Source organism: Schistocerca americana, chromosome 6, assembly GCF_021461395.2.
Source record: "Schistocerca americana isolate TAMUIC-IGC-003095 chromosome 6, iqSchAmer2.1, whole genome shotgun sequence".
NCBI lineage: Eukaryota > Metazoa > Arthropoda > Insecta > Orthoptera > Acrididae > Schistocerca > Schistocerca americana.
The window spans coordinates 289,314,580-289,319,579 of NC_060124.1; the positions used below are offsets into that span (position 1 = coordinate 289,314,580).

Sequence of the window (5,000 nt, forward strand, 5' to 3'; positions counted from 1 at the left end):
GCGTTCCACCCACTCGCCTGGCACATCCGCGATGGTCGGCGCTATATCAAATGTTATACAGTTATGATCACTGACAGTTAGATGTTCTCTTACTTGCCAGTTATGGACGTGGGGTGCTGCCCTCTCGCTTGCTAGTGTGACATCAATATTTGATGTTGCACCCGCCCTCCCTGAGTAGGTCGGGGGGTACCCAGGCAAGTTTAGCACATACATGTGCGTTTCCATTATCAAATCAACAAGCTCCGCACCCCTACCGTCCTGCACATCGCTGTGCCAGAGTGGGGACTTAGCATTAGCATCAAGAGCTACAATTATAGCCTGCCCGGCTAAAACTCTTAGTATCCAATTCAGCTGATCAAGATAAATCTTGATGTCATGTCTGAATTGGCAGTAGACGTTTACAACGTACATACTGTAAGACAGCAGATTTAGTTGTACAACTATAATATGCTCAGTACAGAACTGATTTAATATCGTAGTTTTAATAGTTTTATTCAATACTATAATTGCACTCATGGGGTTCCCACCTGAGGATACCACCTGTGCTGTTGCGGGAAAACCAGGGACTCGACCCGCACAGGAGTTCGGTTCTTGTATCAGAAGAATATCAATTCCTTCTTGTTCCGCTACCTTCCGTAGCTCATGTGCAACCATCTGGCTGCGCATGGCATTGACTTGTACCACTTTAAATATCGCCGTAATCTGTTCTTTGGACAAGTCTGTCTAAGAACATTCGGTGGGTTGGACAATCTTTAGGTCCACCACACTTACGGCCTCGTCGTCTGCATGGTACACATACTGCCGCCTTGTCCTTATTAGGACAGCCATTCTTAATATGTCCAGAGAGGCCACAATGGCCGCATATGATATCAGGTTGCGTACAGTACTTGTTTGTATGATTAATGTCCTGGCATTTAGTGCATCTCGGCACTGCCAGGTAATCTTTTATATTCAACGCAGAGTAGCCAACATACAACCGACCCACTCTCGTTAGTAATTTCCATAAACCTGGCGAGACTTCTACCACGTGGTGTACTGTCAGTTTCTCACGTGGTCCTACTTTAAAGCGTAATTTAAACTGTTCATCGAATTCTCCTCTTGTCATGTTCATATCAAAATTTTGGGTATATATTGCGTCTACTAGATTGTCTGTTGTCATGTACGTAGGTACATCATACAGACACATCAAAGGTCGACGCTTGCGAGGAGGTTCACACTTCGCTTTATTGTTTAGTTGTTCGTTGTTCAAGATCTTTTGGCAGTCCTCTTGTGATGCTGCTTCTACTATCAGCACATTCTTTGCAGTGCGTACATTATTTATCTTTATCTTGTCTTTCTTAGGATCTATGCACTTCTCGAATACTGACTTAACAGCCTTAATGTCATCACCAGGTTTAGGTTTAATGAAGACTGTGGGAGCAACTTTCTTAATGTTGTCCTGTATGGTTTGTTTCGCTGTCGGTGCCTTGGCAACTGGGGCTCTAGCAACCGCAGCATAAGACCGGGCCGGTTGACCTCTAAGTCTTTCATTTTCTTTCTCTAATTCCGTTACCCTACCCTCTAACTGAGAGTGGGCGATTGCCCAGTTGGCTACAAAGTCCCTAATATGGTTAATAGCATAATTGCTTATCTTACCATTTTTAATGCTAGTATCCAGCAATTTCAAAAATTTCGCATGTCGCTCAGCGACAGACACATTCTCGAGGCTCGAAACTTCGCTAGTATCTAACGTATTAACACTCTCTTGATTTTCTGCCATTTTGATAATTAGAGAGTGTAAAAGTGGAGGCCCGTCTCTTGCCCCGGACCGGCCTCTCTGGCATGGGGGGAGGCTATATGCAGCTCGCTCACCGGTCCCGCCCCTTGACCAAGAGCTATTAGTAACTGAGCTGATAGGTTTAGCACGCCGTGGGTACAGCGTACTAGTCCTCTTCAACAGCCACACCACCACAGTTTTCACCCGCTCCCTTATCGGCGAATGCCACCCACATTCCGGGAGAGCGGATTCACTCTCCGTCCTTCGCCCCCTACTAGGCCAGGTTCCCACCAAAGGCCAAAGACCCGGTCCTACTCAGGTGCCGGGCCGGTCCCCCAGACGTTCGGAGGTCTGGACCCATCTAACCTGACCGGGGACATGTCACCACGCCCCGGCTTGGCGGAGCATGCCTTGGGGTCCAAGACAAGGCGAGTGGCCTTCGCCGACTTGGGGCAGGATCCCACCACAGCAAGTGCAGCTATCAGAACCAGTGTACAAGTTGTTCAGCACACTGTCGCACCCCTACCCTTCAGTTGCCCGAAGGCTTAACAGCTCCACCTCAAGAAGGCAGGTAGGGGCACTTGAGAAGGAGAGGCTGTTTGAGACGCATCCTTCCCCACACTGCCTTTTACCAACCGAGAGCCCGCACAGCTTGAGGGCTCACAGTATGAGACAGATGGAGCTAGTAGATAGGGACAGCGGGAATCTCGTTAATCCATTCATGCGCGTCACTAATTAGATGACGAGGCATTTGGCTATCAACAGCCGTCTTTATTCAAAATAATTTGAATAACACAAAATATATACATATATAGTACGTGGCAGGTGTTTGACGCCATGTCCGCCACCGAGGTGGGGACTTACAGGGCGGTACCACAAAATACAAGTATAAAATTAACATACACATATACATATATATCAGTGCGGAAGAACAACAACAAAAAACAAAAAACACAAAATAAAGACACAAAGAAGGAAGAACAAAGACGGTTTATTCCTCCTGTGGATAGGCCCCAGGAGTCAAGGCGAAGAAAAATAACCAGCAGCCTAGCCGACGCCGACACGCTGCTTCGGGCTAGGAGCCGTCATACGCTCGAAAATCTTGTAACTTTTGCAGCAGCTCTGTAGTGTTCTTGTGCTCAGCACCGCCAGTTCTCGGGGTCGGAAGCCTAAGGCGGCGAGATCCCTCGCCGACGCTGGAGACCATACACCCCTCCAGTTCAACGTCGCGGTGGACACAATCACCTCCTCAACGTCACGGTGCAGGTTGGAGATGGCACGCCGGATGGACGGCGTGTCGTAGTAGGCCGCCTTCTGGGAGTGACACCAGTCGAGCCGGAGGTGGTCTCCGACTATCTGGGCGTCGACCACGCGGGCGATGCCGTCTTTGACCGCCACCACGTCAGGCTTGCGGATGCCCTCAGGTGTTCGGAGGTGGGGCTCCACAGAGACATTGAAGCCCCTCTGCGCGAGTCCACGGGCGACATAACGCACTACAGCGTCATGGCGCTTGACCCGGGACCCGTGCGTCCTAAAGCAAGCCTGAAGTACGTGGTTGGCGGTCTCCACGGCCTGGCACCCCGCGCGGCATCTGGTGTCCGCCTCCCGCCCGCGACTGCGCCGTGCCTTCGTAGGGAAGGCGTTGATGCGGGCGCGGAGGGCGTCGATGTATTCACGCCCAGATAGCAGGCGACTGGTGTCGGCGACCCACTGATGTTGGCCACTGACGGCGGCAGAAGATGACAGTGCCGCACCGTCAATGGCGATGTGTAGGCGTGCCGCCCACATTTCCCCAACCTGCGTTGACGATTTGAGGAGGTGGCCCTCCCACATTAGGTGGCGCTCCAGCACCTCGATCTCACGCTGCACCTCATCCATGCCTGCACCGTCGCAGGCTGGCCCTATCCTCTTCAGCGCCAGGAGACGGGACCGACGGAGGGTCGGACCCATCCATCGGCAAGATGGAATGCCGAGGCCCCCCTGGGCAACAGGAGCGTGGAAGTATCCCAGGGGGGTGTCCGCCGGAAGGCGGAACCATCTCCTGACGGCGGCCCGGATGGTAACGTCGGCCGACTTCAATGCACCCACCCGGGTGCGGCTGAGGGCCAGCCCGTGGTACAGGCCAGGGAGAAGTACGTTGGTGAGAGCGTGGAGGCGCTGTTGCGGCTTCAGCGGAGCTCGGGAGATGACGTCAAGCTGCTGCACCAGGTGACTACGTGGATTGAAGACACAGCGACCCGCCGTGGAAAATTGCAGCCCCAGGCTGTCATAGTTACTCCCGCCGTTTACCCGCGCTTGCTTGAATTTCTTCACGTTGACATTCAGAGCACTGGGCAGAAATCACATTGCGTCAACACCCGCTAGGGCCATCGCAATGCTTTGTTTTAATTAGACAGTCGGATTCCCCCAGTCCGTGCCAGTTCTGAGTTGATCGTTGAATGGCGGCCGAAGAGAATCCGCGCACCCGCGCGCCCCCGGAGGAGCACGCTAAGGCGGACGCGGCCTCGCAGCAAGGAAGATCCGTGGGAGGCCAAGGCACGGGACCGAGCTCGGATCCTGCACGCAGGTTGAAGCACCGGGGCGCGAACGCCGTGCAGGCGCGCGCATCCTGCACCGCCGGCCAGCACGAGGCCAACCAACGGCGAGAGCAGACCACGCCCGCGCTAAACGCCCGCACTTACCGGCACCCCTACGGCACTCACCTCGCCCAGGCCCGGCACGTTAGCGCTGACCCACTTCCCGACCAAGCCCGACACGCCCCGATCCTCAGAGCCAATCCTTATCCCGAAGTTACGGATCCAATTTGCCGACTTCCCTTACCTACATTATTCTATCGACTAGAGGCTCTTCACCTTGGAGACCTGCTGCGGATATGGGTACGAACCGGCGCGACACCTCCACGTGGCCCTCTCCTGGATTTTCAAGGTCCGAGGGGAAGATCGGGACACCGCCGCAACTGCGGTGCTCTTCGCGTTCCAAACCCTATCTCCCTGCTAGAGGATTCCAGGGAACTCGAACGCTCATGCAGAAAAGAAAACTCTTCCCCGATCTCCCGACGGCGTCTCCGGGTCCTTTTGGGTTACCCCGACGAGCATCTCTAAAAGAGGGGCCCGACTTGTATCGGTTCCGCTGCCGGGTTCCGGAATAGGAACCGGATTCCCTTTCGCCCAACGGGGGCCAGCACAAAGTGCATCATGCTATGACGGCCCCCATCAACATCGGATTTCTCCTAGGGCTTAGGATC

General features: G+C 53.7%; 1 pseudogene; it reads right to left on the bottom strand.

Moving 5' to 3' along the window:
• LOC124621135 overlaps nucleotides 1-5,000 on the bottom strand; it is a 10,944-nt pseudogene that overhangs the window by 4,060 nt on the left and 1,884 nt on the right.